The sequence below is a fragment of the Acomys minous genome (genome assembly GCF_964271855.1).
Source record: "Acomys minous genome assembly, chromosome: 14".
Classification (NCBI taxonomy): Eukaryota; Metazoa; Chordata; class Mammalia; order Rodentia; family Muridae; genus Acomys; species Acomys minous.
This window is the reverse complement of record NC_140496.1, coordinates 48983611-49003187: the sequence shown is the minus strand read 5'-3', so window position 1 is coordinate 49003187 and position 19577 is coordinate 48983611.

Sequence of the window (19577 nt, the reverse complement as noted above, 5' to 3'; positions counted from 1 at the left end):
GCGTCCCCAGCGAGGGCAGGCTCTGGATTTAGCGATCAGGACCTACCAGGGCAAACCAAGATGGTTTCCCATTCAACCCTAGCAGGCTTTTATGGGACATTTAGAGTTTGTACAAATGTGTACTGCCTGTCACGAACACGTTTAAATCTCACTGTCTCGGATGCTTCGGCGTGGAGATCAAAAGTCTGGATCTAAGAAGCCGAGCGACCTGCCCACGTCGTTTGGGCAGCAGCTAACTGGAGAACCTGTGCACTTTACCTTCGCTCCTGGGATACAGAGCAGCGTTGCTGTGAGGTTAACGTCACGCTTTTCTTCAGTTATTCCTTCCTGGGTTTCACAGCACTGAAGCACATCATGTGATGAGCGTGCTCAAAGACAGGGAGGAAACCCAGCCCAGGACATCATCTCCTACATTCCACTGAAATTCTGACCTGATTGGCACATCACACCTTATTCTATCACATTTTCATGTCCATGATGATTTAGTATCATGGCTATTTTAACAGTTGTCACTGATATTGACATGTCCATAGTCATTATTATTTACTAATGAGTGTGGTTAAAGGTACTCATACTTTTTAAATTAATTAATTAATTTTTACTTACTGGTTTTGCTGATTTTCTGCCGGATAGAGTAACAGTGTAAAAATAAATACTGAAAGATATTTTAGTATATGGACAGTCATCCTTGACCTCCTGCGAGGCACACTTGAACCTCTTCTTGCTTTGAGGACTTTTAACCTCTGATTGAGGTTTGGTTGAATAATTTGGTCAATGAGCATGAGAAAATAATACAAAGAGAATGAATTTGACAAACAAAAATGAGACCATCGCAGTTACAGTTCAAATGATCTGAAGAAACTCATTACAAAAGCCTCCAGCCCATTAAAATATGTCATTAAAAAAAGATTTTGGTTTTTTAAAAAAAAAATATATATATATATATGAGGGTATGTCTGTACATAGGTGTGGCACATAGTGGGCCAGTGGTATAGGTCCTTGGCAAAGGGAGTGTCTCAGCCACCCAGCCATCTCTCTAGCTCCACTGGGGTCCTTTTCACTCTCTCTCTCTCTCTCTCTCTCTCTCTCTCTCTCTCCCTCTCTCTCTCTCTCTCTCTCTCTCTCTTTCTCTCCTTCATGAACTCTGAGTCCTAGATTCTACAGTACTGAATGACTTCCAGACTTCATCTTAGATCATCCTGTTCTTGTGACCCATCAGCGCAGCCTTTAGTATTTTATATTTTATAAAGCTGTAAACTGAGAATAGGGGTGACTTCTCAAACTTCATTCTAAATATAACCATCTTTCCTCTATGCTACTAATTCATATCTCCCCAAATTTAAATACAATTAGCAGCCAAGTTCAGAGTTTTAAACACCCAGCTTACCCAGGTTAAATAGATATTTGGGGAGCCAAGCAGTTCTCAATAAATCCCTCAATATTCCACGTAACCCTTAATCAGAACCCAGTAAACGAGGGAGTTTCCTCACAATGATTAACCAGGAAAAATAGTTGTTGAGAAATCATTACACTTTAGTGTGTGCACATGTGCATGTGTGTGTACAGGTGCACGTGCCACAGCAGACATCAGAGGATTACATCTTTCCTCTACTGCCTGAGTCTTGAAGATCAGGCGCTGGTCATTGGGCTTAGTGGCCAGGTCTTTCATTGCCTGAGCCATCTTGCCAGCCAAGAAAAATAATGTTGATAATCATGGCTCCCCAGCACATTTTGAGTGCCAAAAGAAAAAAGAAAGAAAGAAGGAAAGGAAGGAAGGAGGGAGGGAAGGAAGGAGGGAAGGAAGGAAGGAGGGAAGGAGGGAGGGAAGGAAGGAGGGAAGGAGGGAAGGAAGGAAGGAAGGAACTACTTGGCATTGTATCTTACTTCTTTTCCCCCACCAGTCGCTGGACCTACACACGTTCAGCCCTCCCACAGAAATGCCCGGGTCTGCACAATTTTACTACGAACAGACATTTTCAGTCAAAGCAGAGAGAAATGAGGCTCTGCCTGTCTGTTGCAATAACATTAATCTTACCTCTGTACAGATGCTTCTAGAAGTGTGGTACTAAATGCAGAGCCCTGGAGACACCCAGAAGCACACACAGGAGCTAAGCCATTCACAGAAGACCTAAGAAGCTGCAAAGTTGCAGGATAAACTTTTACCACGACAAAGCAGAGTGATGTCACCTATCTCAGTATGAGCCTGACAGCAGGAAATAATGATACTCAGGCTAGGGCAGGATAAATTTGTGAATCGGCAGAGAGGTGGAGGAGCTATGTGTGCACGCTTGGTCAGAGCAAGACAAGGGACAATTACCTAAGGAGAGCTGGCCTTGGGAGATATGAAGGCTGAAGGCTGCGAAGTGACTCTGGTCATCGGTGAGCTAAGAAACAGGAGATGTGAAATAAACATTTGTCACAGGCCCGGTGACAGGAAAGGCTGTTATATTAGCATTTCAGAATACAAAGGAACAGAGGTCAGCTTTGAAACCAACATCATAAACTGAAATATGAAATACGCTGAGCATAGTGCCTTGAGGTGGACTTTCATGACAGCACGGTCAGGCTCCTGGGGACAATGGTGGAAAAGTTGGTGCCCAGTAGCTGGTCATGCTCTCAGCTGCTGTGAACTTACATGTGAAGACAAACACACACACACACACACATACACACACACACACACACACACACACACACACACACACACATACACCTGCACATATACACATTCACACATATACATTCACACACACGTGGACACACATGTGCACATTTTCCTGGACACATACAGACACACACAATCACATGTACAGATGTGCACAGACATGCAACACATGCATATGCATCTGTATTTACCTAAGGGCAGCAATGCATTTTCTGTTATCCCTCTGCCTCTACCAGAGAGAAAACTCTGAGGCATTGAAATGGTGTGTAAGTTGGAACTGATTTTACTCTCAGAAAAGGAGACAAGTCTTGGTCCATGAGTTTATGAGTCAACATTTCTGTTGCTGAAGGCTACTTGGGAATTTATCACTAAAGATAAAATTGAGCACCTCCAACCTGGGGATGAGATCTAAATTCTTGAAGCCATTTGTTCAGATTCAGTATGAGAATGGCACTTGCACTGTCATTTGTCCCTTTTCTGGATCTTGCAGAGGGGGCCAGTTTTCTCGCTGAAGATGACAGTGACAGCCTCTGTAGCATCTGAAATCTGAAGTCACATCTCCAAATCATAATCGTACATTAAAGAGTACAAACGGGATGCTTGTGAACCAGTGGTTTTAGGCATATCAACCATTAACACTCGGTAAAGAGTTCACTTCGCAAATTCAGGTCTTGCCTTTTATTTTCTATTCAAATGAAACGAAAGTGTTACCGCCTCAACCACAGAGTTGAGAGGTCAAAGCTTAGAGAGTCGGTCAGCTGAGGTTGAGTCCTCATTTTTACCTCAGTCAATATTGGTTTGTTGTACTTAATAGCTGGATCGTTATTATATGTAAAAACAAGGTTAGTCACATGTACGTAATTTAATCACATTTCCTGAGTGCCAGCTGTATGCTGCGGACTAAGGTAAGCATGAAGATGGCTGAAGACAGAGCCTGAGGAACTCTGAGGAGAGGCTCATGGGTGGAATAAGAAGGAGAGTGAGTAGATACAAACACAGATGCTTTCACAGAGTCACAGTGAGAGTCTTATGGACATTTTGAGGAACGCTGTGTTGGAGAGATGAGTGCCTTTGGTGTGTGCACATGGGTGTGTGCGGAGGCCTAACGTCGACTCGGCAGTCTTCCTCAATGGCTCCTCTGACTCACTGAGGCAGGATCTCTCAGTCAAAGCCAGATACAGCTAGTCATTCTGATTGGCTTGTTTCAGGGATCCCCTGCCTCCACCTTAGGGGAAAGGGGAGCTGCTCTTCCTACCTGGCAGTAATGGGCTGTAGGCTTCCGAATTCATAGCTTCTTGCCTACCTGGGAGGACACGCTTTAGTCCCTGAGGAATCTTCTCAGCCCTTGAAAAGTGTTTGAGTAATCTTCCCAGTGTTCCCCAGGGAAATGAAGCGAGTGGTTTCTTATCGCTTATACCTTAAACATCCTCTGCCAGTATTCTCTCTCTCTCTCTCTCTCTCTCTCTCTCTCTCTCTCTCTCTCTCTCTCCTTCTCCCTCTCTCTCTCTCTCTTCTCTCTCTCTCTTCTCTCTCTTCTCTCTCTCTCTCTCTCTCTCTCTCTCCTCTCTTCTCTCTCTCTCTCTCTCTCTCTCTCTCTCTCTGTTTTTAGTTTGCAGAATGCATACATTACTGCTTCTGCAAATCTCATTACCTTCATTTTACAGGGTAAAAAGATGAGCAAATCACTCCTTGGCTGCTAAGTGATGGAGCCTGGTCCCAAACCTTGGCTGACTTTGGAAGTCGGGCTCTGAGTAAGCCAACTTCCAGAGCATCATTTCTTTGACTTGCTGCTGAAGGCCGGGCAGTTTCATCCGTGCTTCTGCCGAGGACATAACTGCTCATCTGGCCTACGTACCAATTAGCTAAAGAGCACAGGGGCCGTTCTGCTGGGCAAGCCCCATGTTCTGTCCTGCCCAGCATCGTGTTGACAACTAAGGCCTGGAGGGATTCACCAGGGAAAGACATAGTTTTCCTCTCTGACATTAACCTTAAAGGTTAGGTGTACTCTGAGTAGCCATTTATGGCTCTGACATTCATAAATTTGGTCAAAACCTTTATGAATCCATTTCTACTCCTCGCCGGTACCTCTTTTGTGGTAATGAGCTCCGTGCGTTTATTATTTTCTGTGTGAAGTCAGACCTCACTTTATTTGTCCTTAGCCCACTGCACTCAGGTTTGGAGGGGCTCTGTCTCTGAAAGGAACTGAGAATTATGGTGACTGCGTGTGTTCACGTTACCCACAAGCTCCAGATTCCCCGGGTGTAGTTTATTTTGTCTCGAGAAACAATAAATGAAATCATGCATCCCATTTCTTTTGTGAAGAGACCAGTATTGTATTTAAAGGTCAGGATTCTGTATCCTGAACAGTTTTCTTCTCCACACTTCTTGGTGATGTAAATAGGGTCCAAGGTTCCCTTAGAATAACCTTGCTTTGGTCTTCATGACTCACATTTCCATGTTGAAGGCAGCTCACCTCTGGCCCTGTGAAAGCTGGAGGTAAATTTTGTTTCTGGTCCACCACACTTGGAGAGTAAGCATATTGTGCCATGTATGTTTTACAGCTAACAGTAAGCAAGGCAAGCAGAGAACCTCCCAGAGCTACAGAAACACACACCTGGCTGTCAAGAGCTCAGTGGTCTAAAACCAAGCCTGGACCGGAAGTTGCCACTTTCACGTGATTAGATGTTAAACTACATACTTTCCTAGATCTCAAAAGCCTGTCACATTCCGAGTTCTCATTTTCATGGCTGTTGACTGGAGCACAGTTGTAACCATCTTCACAAAGCCCAACAATGGTCTTCCCTCCTTTCCCTCACAGTTCACTTGGGAACCTTTGGGTGGATCATGCGTGCTTTTTCTCATTCAGTAGAAGATCTCATCACCTGACGAAAATATCTTTCCCATCCCCTCACAGAAGTAACTACTGGTTACTGTAATGGTGGGCACGGTTTAGGCCCGTCCTATTTGGGAGGGAGGATGGGAAGACCTCCTCTAGATCCCCTCTCCTTCAGCAGTCAGCTTGGTAACCATCCTGGTTAGCATTTTTTACCAAATAGACACACGCTAGAGCCTGTTTGTGAACAAGGAACCTCAGCTAAGAGCCGGGCGTGGTGGCGGTGCACACCTTTAATCCCAGAACTCAGGAGGCAGAGGCAGACGGATCACTGTGAGTTTGAGGCCAGCCTGGTCTACAAAGTGAGTCCAGGACAGCCAAGGCTACACAGAGAGACCGTTCTAGAAAAGAATGAGCTATTTTGTTTCAGAAGTGTCAGCCTGGGTGCTTCTGTGTAGAGAGATACATAAGCCTCCCTTAAAGAGTGTTTGCTGCAGTGTAAGCACCCAATACTGTCTGCTCTGAGGAAGTGTGGCCTCTTATGTCCTAGGTTTGGGACATGGCTTCTAACCCATCATGCAGGAGAGCAGTGCTCTGTTGGCTCACATTCATGCCAAGTGACAGGTGGATTTGGCATGGTGACAGAAGGCTGCTGCAGCTCCAGGCAACATGTCCACAAACACAGCAGAGACAAGGAAAGGGGATCTCAATGTTAATCTTTTACATCAGGGAAGCAACCACTTGCCCAGAATTCCTCAAGACAATTCTTCTGTTGAAACAGGTAACCTTTGCAGGCTAGCAGATGGTAGACAGGTGGCTAGTCAACCTTCTCAGCTTCTGAGGAGGGAGTTGTGGGAAAAGAAAATGACCAGCTGATCTACAGCGTCTGCCACACACTTTAAACACAAGAGCCCCTAAAACAACACTTTGGATTTTCACAGAGCCTGATGCAGGCAGAACGTCCAATGACTGTGCCCTCTGTCACAGTGAGCTGCAATGCAGAACTTCTGCCTCTCCTAACTGAAAGAGAAGGAAACTTTCCCTTTTACTTCACTGGAGCTCATTATTGCTATTGTCTGTCTGTCTGTCTGTCTGTTTGTTTGTTTGTTGAGACAATCTCGATTTTCCTTGGTTTGCTCTGCAAAATAAAGCATCCAAGAGTTGCCTTCCATAGGCTGGAAAAACAAACAGAAAACCAAAGCACTAAGTCGGTCTGATGCTGGGAATTCTGAGCCTTCCCCGGCAGCCCCGGGCTGGGCTTGCCCACACGGCTTTACTAGAAGCCGGCCGTTTCCCATCTCAGCGTTTATAACCCTCTCTTAGAGAAGAAAATGGGTTGTACTAGGAAGTCATATTAAGACAGAGAATACGGGTCGACTCAGTAGTAAAAAAGATAAAGACATAATTTAAACTCGTTTGGTTGAAAAGCTAAATGCCGATAAAAGCCTGTGAACAGGAGCCAAATGCCTTGGCGCAGGAAGCACATGGACAATGGACTTGGCGACCAGCCACACTGCCATCACAGTGTGCCCAGGGCCTGTCCCTGAGCAGCGTGAGTGCCTACTGGGCGTCTCCACCCTCATGCTGGGAGTCCTGAAAAGCCACAGGACTCAGAGGATGGCTACCAGGAAGGGCTACAAGGCAGCAACAAAGGAGCCTGTAGGAAGGAGCCTCTGGTTTTCCAAGAACTGCTCAGTCAAAAATAGCCTCGGGCCAGGGTGCTCAGAGAAGTTTCTCAAACGTGCCCCTTGCTTTCAGAAAGAAAGCTCGGAATACCTCTATGCTTCTTAGTAAGGAAACAAGGGCTTTAACGAGTGAGTGTCTTTATTTAGAAATACCTTCACGCCGTTACTGGCATTGTCTGGGTTCCTGGTCATGTTTTGCTGGACCTGTGTCGTGTGTTCTGTGGCTCAGATCAGTTCATTACCATTGGCTGAGTATGAAGTGGAGCAGGCCCTGCTGCTGTTTTCTGAGTTGATAAGATGGGGGAAAAAAAGAGCAAGGCATAACTCTGGAGTGGCTTATGCTATGACTTAGAGGCATTTTGTCCCTCAGGGGACATTGGAAATGTCTGGTAAGGTTTTAGTTGTCAGGATTTCGAGGGGCTTACTGACATCTAAGGGGTGGGGGCCAGAGGTGCTTCTAAGAACAGCACCTTAGAAGACAGTAAGATATGTAATTGTCCCACCATCTGAGCAGCATTAACACTGAGAGAGCTTGTCCTATGGTGAAGATACGCTGTGGGAAATCATAAACAGGTTGGGCAGAGAGCTTAACTGATGAAGTGCTAGCCGCACAAGCATTCTGATTAACCCCCAATACCCAAATTATAAAAAGCCATGCCTGGTGGTACATGCTTTTAATCCCAGTGTTTGGGCTTTCTGGCCAGCTAGTGACCAAAATCAGTGTAAGGACTCCTGAGGTTGGCTGTTAGCCTGCACACATAATAGATGCACATGTGCCTTCATACGCACGTGTACCTGGACACATAAGAATGAACACACACACACACACACACACACACACACACACACACACACACACGTGAGGTGGGGAGGCAGCAAAGGAAGGAAAAAAGGGGTGGGGGAAGATAGCATAGCTATAGAAGAGTACGGAAGGTGAAGACAGCCCTAACCACGGCCTCGTTGACTATCTAAAGGAGCCTGTGAAAGGCGAAATAACGTCAGGTCTTCGGTGAGGTGGGATTTGAAGACTGAGTACAAACTACACTAAGGTTGGAATGGATAAGCAAGGAAAGAGGAGCCTGCAGTCAGAGCACATGGAAATGGTCCAAAATATTTCAGGTGAGAGGGAGGAAGGGCTGAGTCATGATGCTGGAGGGATGAGCCAGATTCTATTATTAATGACCAGGATGCAGCCTAAGGAGTTTGCACTCATTTCTACAACTGACGGGGAACACTTGAAAGTGATGCTACCAAAATATTGCACGAAATTATCCATATGAGCAGAACCAATTTCTTTTTGTACTCATGCTTAACACACACACATATGGCAAAATGGGAAGATGTCTCCTCTTCAGGGGACTCTCTCTCACTATATATCAACTGGATGGCCCAACATTTAATTGAATTCTGACACAACAGCGTTGGATGTCACTTCAAGGGCCAGATGCCAACGACAGATAGCAGGCTCCCAAGTTATCCACAACTCCTGTCCAATTTGGCTACAAATTGGCGATCCCATGACCCTTTTGAGTTTGACAATTTGCTGTGGCTGCTCACAGTGCCCAGGAAAACAGCTACTGGCTGGGCACTGTCTGTTACACAGGATGTCTTATAGGACGTGGGAGAGCAACCAGATGCGTAGGTACATGGGATAAGATCAGGAGGAGTTTCTTTGCGGAGTTCTAATGGTGAGCCACACCCCTAACAGATGTCCTGTTGACAACCGGAAGCCCTCTGAACTCTGCTCACTTGCTTTTCTGTGAAGACTTCTGTCTGTAGCGGGATGACATACATCATTGGCCATCTGTGACCACCTGGGCCTGCAGCCTCTACCTTCACTCTAGAGGGCAAAGGGTGGTGATGGGGTCGCAAGGCCAACTTTGTCACCATTCCAACCTCATCCTCAGTTTGCTTAGATGCCTTGCCACTAATTAGCTCAGCATGCAACGCGCCGTAGAGCTGGTTTTAGGAGTTGTGAGTCAGCAAAGCGGAACAGAGGAAAGCAGTTCTTCTTGTTTCATGGATTAGTAGCTGTTACATTCTGAAATAAATGCAGAGAGTGGAGGCCGATGGCCTTGTCGTAGCATTTTATTGTCCCCCCCGCCCCTTTTCCTTCTGTGCCCTCAGTTTCATTCACTCACATATAAGTACAAATACAAGTATACTTTGGCAGTACTGGTAAATAACAAATTTATCCATGAACACTTTAGGATGGCCAGAAATAAAAGTGTTGGGAGGTTGTTGGGAGACGGCATGCCATAGATGAGAAAGTGCTCTACTAATGGGCTATATTGCTCCAAGCCCACAGGTATGTCTTTAGTGACAATGAAGGGGGCAGGTGCCTTGACTGGGTTGTCTCAGTGAGGATCCGCTGTCCATCCCTCCCCCATAAAAAAAAAAAAGAGAAAGAAAAAACTTAGTAATGGCACCCTTGCGATGACTTGCACTCCGTCCTTCCTCCTTCCCTTCCTGGTATTTCAGAGCCTCCGCCTCCCTCTGCCCCCCCCCTCAGCTTCCCCTTGAACACACCCCAAGCACCTCCATGGAATAGCACATCTGCCAAGTCCCTCTAACTACTGGAAAGACCAACTGGCCTTCAGCAGGCTATAGGGAGAGATAGCCCTGCCACTTCACCCTGAGTCAGTGTAGACATCCCGCTATCATCTCCTAGAACAGGCCGTGACTCAGGAAGGGGTCTGTCTCACCAAAGAATGATTGAATGCTTACTTTATCCTCCTCTGAACACCTGCTTGTGGTTTTTAAAGGAAGTTAAAAAGGAACCTACTCCCTCCCCTCAGTGCTGTAGTCCTAGTCAGCGGGAAGCTCATCCCGCGGTAAACAAAGTTGCGTTTTGGTACCTACCTAAACTTCAGTGGTTCTCTCTTCTTTACTTGTGCATCCCTCAGACCCAACAACAGATGTCAGAATCTTCAAAAAATTTTATAGTCTATCTTTCCTGAAGGAAAGTGGTTTAGTGAGCAGTTATGAGGATTTATCACATTAGGGCAGTGAAGCCAAACATAGTCCAAGCATCCAGGAGAACATGAGCTTGGATTGTTTGGAGATCTGCATAAATACAAACTGGGACAAGTTTGGTAGCAACTAGACCATGAAGAAAATGGAGGCTAAGAAGATGGCTGCACAGTGGGGTGTTAGGATGGAATGTTGAGGTGGAGAGTAGACCCAGGCGAGACAGAGCCCCTTGATTCCTAAGCAAATGAGACAGAGGAAAGCTGGTGATCAGTGGGTTTGGAGAGAGCCACGAATGAGTCAGCGCAGATGAAGGCTTATGCAGGTGGCCACCAAGAATGCGTGAGGCGAGTGACCATACTGGGAGTAAAAACAAAAGTGTGGGGCAGGTTTCAAATCTGTCCATGAGTATGATGAGGTCAGAGGACCAGGGTCGAGCATGGTCGAAGGTATCGGTTGCCTGACTTCCTGAGTGAGAGCACACTGCAGCACACCAAGAGAGGAACTCCCGGGAAATGGCCGCTTAGAGCATGTGCCAACTGAGTACATGAGCACAGAAACCACATTGCTAAGAGAGTGCCAGGAGGAGAGAGACTGCTTCATGAAGAAACTAAAGATGTGGAAGAGTTTCTTAAAAATACAGAAACGGGGATTGTGCAAGTCATTGTTAAAACATTTGTTTTCTTTATTAGCACGGGAGCAGCAGATGGGATGAATATCACCATCGGTACGGGTTGAACCGCACAATTATGTTTTTGGAGGAGCGGGTGTTATCCGCACTGGCCACTTCTGATACGTGAAGATTATGCCAGATCTCTCAGGAAATCTTTGGCTTGTAGGAGCAGCATTCTGATCTCCGATTTCACCCTCCCCTTCTCTATATCACTTCTATGAAGATATAGCTTATATCGAACTGAATGCACCCCAGCCAGATATAACTTCATTGGCATCGGTGCTATTCACAAATAAGGCCATGTGCGGAAGTGCTGTGTGTTAGGACTTCAACACCGTTTCTAATGGGGAATCCATAGCATTTCCGCCCAATCCATAGCACAGAGTAGGAGTGAATTCATGTCAACAGACCAAGGAAGAGGAAAACAGGGTCAAGAGTAGAGATGATGCTGTCTACTGGTCACTGAAGAGAGACAGTACTGGGAGACTCAGTGGAATGTGTTGAGCAATATTGTCCATGTACAGGGCAGATATAGTATGAGCGAGATGATGTCCCTAAGGTTCAGCATGAGGCTTTCACTGCCCAACTCCAGGGACATGATTACGCTTTGTAGAAACAGTGTGCATGATTCCTTTGTTGACTGCAGCACACTGTATGGCTCTTAGAGCACAGGAGAGGAGGTACGCAATGCACCCTCAGCACTTCTAAATTGGGAAAGCTTAGTGGAGCACCCTTCTAAAAGGCTTTTGCGAGGCCACCCTCACTGTGCTGCCCGCCCCCCTGCTGGAGAATAGCGGCCAGATCTTCCCATGCATACACATCTCCTAGTGCTTTAACATCTGATACAAAGTACTCAGTAAATAAGGGCACAGACATTTCCCAGTGTCAATAGCATGGTTACGTGGTTAACAGTGATTCCATCGGGAGATGATGGAATTGGGATGACTAAATGTTCAGAGAGTGGCACAAGATATTTGAGGCTATGGGAGAAATTCTGAAGGAGGCAGTGTGTCTGTAATGCATTATTTTTCTTTCCTGGCCCAATACCTAGAAACATTCTCTGCTTAGTGTACACACACACACACACACACACACACACACACACACACACACACTCCAAGGTGTGTAGCTCTGGCTGGCCTGGAACTTTTCAGACAAAGCTAGCCTCAACTTCATATTTGTCAATTTTATAACAGCTTTGTCTAGTTGTTGCAAAAATGAATTGGCTTTGCATCATTATATGAATAGCAAAATTGAAACACCTGTAATAACAGATCATGGTAGTTGAGTGATGTGATGGATATTGTGATGCTAATCCTTGAACTCATGAAATATGCATCTGAGAAATGAGAAAGGAAAAGGATGTTCCTGGATGATACAGTATATTCTAGAGTTTAAAGTGCCCAATATTCTAGAGGTACAGTATTATGTTGCTCAGGGAAATCTTAGCTCTATGTATACATCAAACCCACATGTGATAGCCTGTACATTACTGTCTTGTGTGAGGAGCAGGAAATAGGCAGGTGTCTGAATGACCTCTAGGGAATCAGGGCAACATCAAAAGTTCAAAATGATTGAATTCCAAGATGGAGAAAACAGGGCATTAAAGTGAACTCAGGGCCCGTCTTTACAAGGTACATAAGAGGCTCACCATTATAACCACCACCATCTGTTTGCCACACAGCTACTGAATGACAGCAAAAAGATGTGAGGGGAGCGATTCCTACAGTATTGGGGGCAGCACTCAGGATTTCAAGGCCATGAAGCTCTCGGCTAGTGTATTTTCAGCTACAGAGAGAAATGATACCACCTGGGCCTACTGAGTGACTCCTTGTGTCCCGATTCCTCCATGCCTACATTGGGGCGAATCCTTGGTTCATAACCTTGCCAGGAATGGCCTCACCTCCTCTCACACTCATCTCTTTAGCTGCAGGTCCTCTAACTCATGACCATTGGATCATTTGAAGGCGCACTGCTCTCTTTCCTCCTCCAGGGTCTGTAGTTATTCTTTGAATCTGACTCATGTGGGTACCTGAGCGGCACTACGTTCAGTATCCACCATGACTTCCAAATATATTCAATCATCTTGCTTTGAGGATTTTTCTTTGCCTTGGACACTCATTCATAAACTGACACTTATGGTCCCGCCATTAGTTTCCTCTTAGGAAACTTTGACAGTTGTCTCCAGATTTGTTACTTGTGGATGTATTTCCCAGCTTGCTTGGAGTTTAGCCATGTTGCCAATGGCTACAGTAGCTCACTGTTAATGTAGATGGGAGGGGGTCTTAGAGTGGTCGGAGGTGCTACTTGTAAGTGAGCTTTTGGGGGTTTGGCTCCTGATCTTCAGGGGATTTTGTTACAAACAGTAAACTGGAAAGATTTCATTGATACCTTAGGATTTGATGACCACACAATATGATCTTTGAGATCAAGTGACTGTGTGTAGCTGTATGGTTAACACATAATAGAGGCAATATTTAGCCACATGTCAACCTTCACTCTGATAGATATAAAATTAAATAAAAATGATGATGAATGAATTAATTAAAAGTCTTGTACCTATACTTGTAAGTGAGCTTTTGGGGGTTTGGCTCCTGATCTTCAGGGGATTTTGTTACAAACAGTAAACTGGAAAGATTTCATTGATACCTTAGGATTTGATGACCACACAATATGATCTTTGAGATCAAGTGACTGTGTGTAGCTGTATGGTTAACACATAATAGAGGCAATATTTAGCCACATGTCAACCTTCACTCTGATAGATATAAAATTAAATAAAAATGATGATGAATGAATTAATTAAAAGTCTTGTACCTATCTATGACACCATGATGGTTAATGTCTATTGCCAGCTTCACAGGATTGGATATGATATCACCAAAGAGCCAGGCCTCCGGATGTAACTGTGAGGGGTTATCTAGAACAGTGGTTTTCAACCTGTGTAATGCTGCAACCCTTGAATCCATTTTCTCATGTGGTGACCCCAACCTTAAAGTTGTTTTATTCGCTGCTGCTTCATAGCTGTAATTTGCTACCGTTCTGAATTATATTGTAAATATCTGCTGTGTAGGATAACTGACATGAGACCCCTCTGGAAAGGTCATTTGACTCCCAAAGGGGTCACGACCCACGGGTTGAGAGCCACTATTCTAGATTATGCTAATTGAAGTGGAAGCCTCTCCTTAAATGTTGATGGGACCATTCCCTGAGTGAGGGCCCTGGCCTTAAAAAAAAAAAAAAAAGGAGAAAGGCACCTGATAGGAGCATCCCTCCCTCTCTTCCTCACTGTGGACAGTGTGACCAGCTAATTCCAGCTCCTTGATTTTCCTGCCATGATGAACTATAAGGCAGAATGAACTATTTCTCCTTTAAGTTGTGTTTGTCAGTGCATTTTGTCCCAGCCACAGGAAACATATCTAACACAGGCATGACCTTTGGTCTACTGCGGGTTTTTTTTTACTCCAACACAAACCAATCAAAAGCCTGGTTGGTTTAGCTGTTCACCTGTCAGATCAATTTTAGATGTCACTGTTACTTTAAGTTAGAGTTCTGGGCCGTGGCTATAGGGTCCTAGGATATTATTTTGGTCTGGAACCAATACAACCCCTATAGCTTATAAATCAAGGGAACTCAAATTCTATGGGAATTGGGGTTTCTAGTTCAATTCAGTTCTCTCCGTGATAGTTCTCAGCATCCCTGTTGAGTGCAAATTATCTGACTATGTTAAAAGCATTTCATAAATTGCTTTTTCCCCTACTGTACCATTGGGCCTGGCTAAGTATCAAAAGGCTCATCAAATTACGCTTATATTATTTACAACTTTTAAATGTGGACTTTAGGTTTCTTCATAAAACTCATCAGGCCAGCGCATGAACAAGGGATTTCTTTCAGGCTGACGGTAACCCTCTGATCCCAGCTGTCACTTGTGACAAATTAGGGCTTCCAGGCCCAGAAATGCAGATCCCGTAGGTCACATGTCCCAGAAATGGAAAATGTGATTTCTCCCAAGGGCTAGATATACAGGACCATTATATCATCTCACACTCTGAGACAGTCCCCCCTCTGCAGACCTGCCGAGCATCCTTTGATTGTACAGCATCTTTATCTCTGACCTCCAAGCAGGGTCACTGCTGTAACAGCTGACAGAAAGCTTTCAGGGATGAGTGAGTGCTCAGCGAAATCAGGTAGCACGCTCGGTCCGGCATGGTGATCACTTCTGACAACGCTGATAGGGGACTTCTTCTGCAGGCCATTGATTTCAGTGTCAGGCAGATGAAAAGTAGCATATTGATGAGCCTTTGTCATTGCTTTGCCAAAGGTGTCTTGTCAGATAAAAGACCAATAGAGGAAGCCAACTTAAGACAGCCCATCACATCAATTTTCTTGGTGCTGAAGGGAAGAGAATAAACTGTGGTATTTAAACTAATCGATGCCTATAAAGCTACTCTTAAACTCTTACAATAAATTGTTTTGATTTGCAAAAAAAAAAAAAGCTACAAGAAAGATACAGGAAAATAGGTCAGTAGAGTCGAGGTAAAGGCTTGTCATTCATGGAGACACTGTATTTTCAAACCAGAGGTTCAGTGTTTCCTTATTCTAATGGTTTTTCTGGGAAATGTGAAAACACATAATGCCTTGTGCCATAATTTATGACTTCTTTCTATTGGGCCCTAACTCTGACAGCAGAAAACAAACCCAATATGTTTTCTACATTCCAAAATTAGCAAAAGCTTCATGCTGAGGTACTGGTTACCTCCCTAAGGGACTTGGAGAGGGATGCTTTCTAAACAAAATCAAGTTGATGTGTGTGTGGTGGCGGGGGTGGGGGGAGCGGGACTTTCCATCCTCCTTTGTGCTTCTGAGAACTCACCTCTTGTGTGAAGGAGACTGGAAAAGGGGCCAGGAGATAGCTTAGGAAAATGAACATTTCCACCCTTATAGCTCATGATTTGAGACTTCTCAATCCACTCATGTCATTAGCACCATTTTGGTAAATGTTTTGAGTAATCACAGGCTCATCTTTAGCAGGACAAGGGAAGGTTTGCTGTCCATTTTTCACAGAAGGGGGAGTGTAAAGTCAGTTTAGCAGTAGTGTGACGCCAATTCCATCAGGAGCAAGGAAGGATGAGGGTGTCCCAGCTCAGGTCAGTGGCTCTGCTGTCCTGACACGGGACCAAGGCCCAAGCCACAGCCCAGGCCATGATGTCATAGCTGACCTGAGTTGCCAAAGAGAATAGCATCATGTACAAAATAGGTTATTTTGTTGATATTGACAGAATAGAGTCATTTGTTCTGCTGCCACAGCTACAACATAACACAAAGTACCATTTGTAAATCGTACAGAGCATTAGAAATTAAACAATACCTTCCACCTTATCACCCTAGACAATGCAACAGTTTAGAATCTGTCTTTCTCTTATCCTGGACCCACTATGTCATTGGAATTTATTAATCTAAAAATTTCTCATATGAATAATCTGATCTAAAAAATATCCAGCCACCTATCTATACTTTCTTATGCTAGAGTTTATTTCCACCCTTCTCCCCCCTTCTCCTGCTGGGGTTGGCCCCCGCCCCCCACTTCTCCCCCCTTCTCCTCCTGGGGTTGACCCCCACCCTCCCTCCTCTCCCTTCTCCTGCTGGCGTTGTTGATCCCCACCCCCCTCCTCCTGCTGGGGTTGGCCCCCACCCCACCCTTTTCCCCCTTTCTGATGGAGACCATGCTCTCTGTGTGAAGTAGCTGCCAAGTGAGACGTAAAGGTACATGCGACAAATGACAACAAAACAAAAAGAAACACAGAAATGCTATTGTCACACAAGTTGAAATCAAGGCTGAAAAATCACTTAAATAAAAAATAAATAATATCAATGGATTTAATAATATTATCCATTGAGATGGTAGCCCATTTATACACTTCCTTCTTTTAGATGTATTGTTTAAAAATATAAAACAAATATGTGTGGAACTGTAAAAATACATTGATGATGACAATGATGATGCTGATATAACTACCCCAGATTCAACAGATTGAAATGGTTTTAAAATGGCAAGGCTACAGATCTGAATTACTCAGTGAACAGCTTTGGATCAGTAGACACCTGTAAAATTTTGGTCTCTAATGCACAATAGGTATTTTAGCACACGCACAGAAGTGACCCATAAAACTTAAATATTTAGGACGCAAAATACATTTTGATAATTCTGAGAGTTCATCTGTTCTCCCTACTGGCTTTACTGCCTGTATCCTTCAGAGATAGGTAGGTGATAGACAGAGAGACAGACAGACACACAGATAATCGATGGATAGATAGATGATAGATAAATATATGATAGATAGATACATGAACTTCTTTCAAATAAATTAAATCATAAATAAATAAAATTCAGCTTAAATGTAATTTTAGATTTCACTAGAAGTAAATAATAGTTTTGGAACATATAAAAACCTTATAATAGTTAGCCAAAATAGTGCTCAGTGACAAATGTACTTTTAGGTTACATACATACATACATATTCAATTGTAGAAATTAGAAAAAAAGAAAATTAGACACTCCTCAAGAAATGATTACTGAAGATAAAAGAGAAGGTAATGAAAAATAAGAGTTCACCAGCAAAACAAACTTTTGCTGTTTTTAAAAACATTCTCCCCCTACACACACACACACACACACAGAGAGAGAGAGAGAGAGAGAGAGAGAGAGAGAGAGAGAGAGAGAGAGAGAGACTAACTTCTAGTGATTCGGTTTTAGTAAAAACAAGGAAGTGCCACATACAAACATTTGCACACATTAGGAGTCTCGGAGATACACACAAGACTTCTAATTAAAGATAGCAGCCTGATAAAGGACATCCACTAATTCTCCCCCCCTACCCCGATTCCCCACAGAAATGGAAGAAGGAAAACAAAAAGTCGTTATGAAAATACAAAGAGACCTAACCCTGACGGTGGCTGTGGGTCACAGTTAAAGAACTGAGAACCAATGCAAAAACAGTGACTGATGTAGTGAGGCTGAGGAAGCTGGAGTCTATTGCAGAGGGTGTGGGAGAGGGGAAGGATTTGTGCTACAACAGCATTGATTCACCACGTGTTGTTGGTCCTTAGATCCAGCCTGCAGTTGGAGTTGCTAAGTTTGCTTGCTGAAAAATAGAGTGTTGGGCATTGCTTGTGTGGCTCCTGATTCAGCAAGTTTGGGTGGGGCTTGAGGATGCTCAGCTGTGGTGGGTTTGTGGGAGCATTTACAGAGTCACTGATTTGGGGGTGTTTGGAAAGGCAGAGGACTTTGACAATGGAAGACAAGAATGATGCCCCTAGATAGAACAAGGAGAGTCTGTCCAGTCTGTCCGTCTGTCCAGCCTGTCGAATGTTCAATTTGCTCTTCAAGCACACAGAATGCCCAAGCCTGGGAACCAACCTTCCTTCCTTCCTTCCTTCCTTCAACAAGTCAGCTTCATTTTCTTGGAGCTCCAAGAAACAGGAGCTGGGGATTTGTACCTAGTGTTTGGCCTCCTTAGAATGGCAAAGCATCCACAGACCATTCGTACAGTTAAAAAACCAGGTCAGATCTGTACAGCGGTGGCTCTTACGCATTCCACTCCTCTCTACCCAGCAAGGTTAGGGAGTGCCCTTATATCCCCAAGAGAGGGACTTGAAAAAGAACATGCTTTTATTTTGTTTTAGAAAGTAGGAAAAGAAAATACCTCCGCCCACATCTGGAAGTATTGGGTCTCCTGTTCAGCTAGGAATCAGGTTAGAACATGCACGTTCATAAATGGTAGCCCCTTATAACCCATATTTATAATGGAAATTTCCACCAGGAACAGCTAGGATGGTGCTGCTGCTATGTCCATAACTGTTTGCAATGTGTCTTAGAGCTGAGATTTTTTTTTTCACTAAATGTTGCATTATTTAGGGGCAGACAAGAAAGCTGCAATTCATGAGACAATAATCATTTTCTCCTTAAAAAATGAATGAGCGCGAGTCTATGTGTCTCTGGCTTATTATTTTAAAATAACTTGAGTCAAAGCTTTATACCTTTAAGCACTATTTTTTTGTTTCTAAAAGTCCTATAATTTAACACATGTTACTTTAAAATTTTAAGAGTCTAAACTCAGATTTACTCTAAGCTGCATTTACCTTTTCTTTACATGACTACAGCCTATCAGGTCTCATCTGGATTAGCTTGCCCTTCCTCTGAGGACCACCAGACCTCCAGACCAAGGGGAAGTGGTCAAATAATGGGGCACCAGAGTTCACGTCAGAGGCAGTCCCTGCTCTCCCCACAAGCATGGAGAATGTGCTGTCCATTGGCTAGATCTGAATAGGGGGTCTAGGTTTACTACATGCATTGTCTTTGGTTGGTACAACAGTTTGCCAGCCTTGATGGTCTTCTTGTGGGGCTCCTGGAGCCTTTGGGTCCTTCTATCTCCCCATTCTTCCATAGCCTTCTCACCTGGAGTCCAATAGCATCTGTCCCAGCATCTGTCCCGATCCCCCGCTGAGTGAAGACTCTGAAAGAACATCCATATTGAGCTAACATGTGAGTATATACCATGTGTATCCTTCTAGGTCTGGGTTATCTCACTCAGGATGATCATTTCCAGTTCCAGCTGTTTGCTTGCAAATTTCGACCGAAAACAAGCATGTACTTCAGAGTAAATCTCAGGAATTTAGCTGCTGGGTCATGTGGGACTAGACAGACCCAGGCTACGGTCATCCATATGACATCCAGAAGAGCTATTTCCTCTC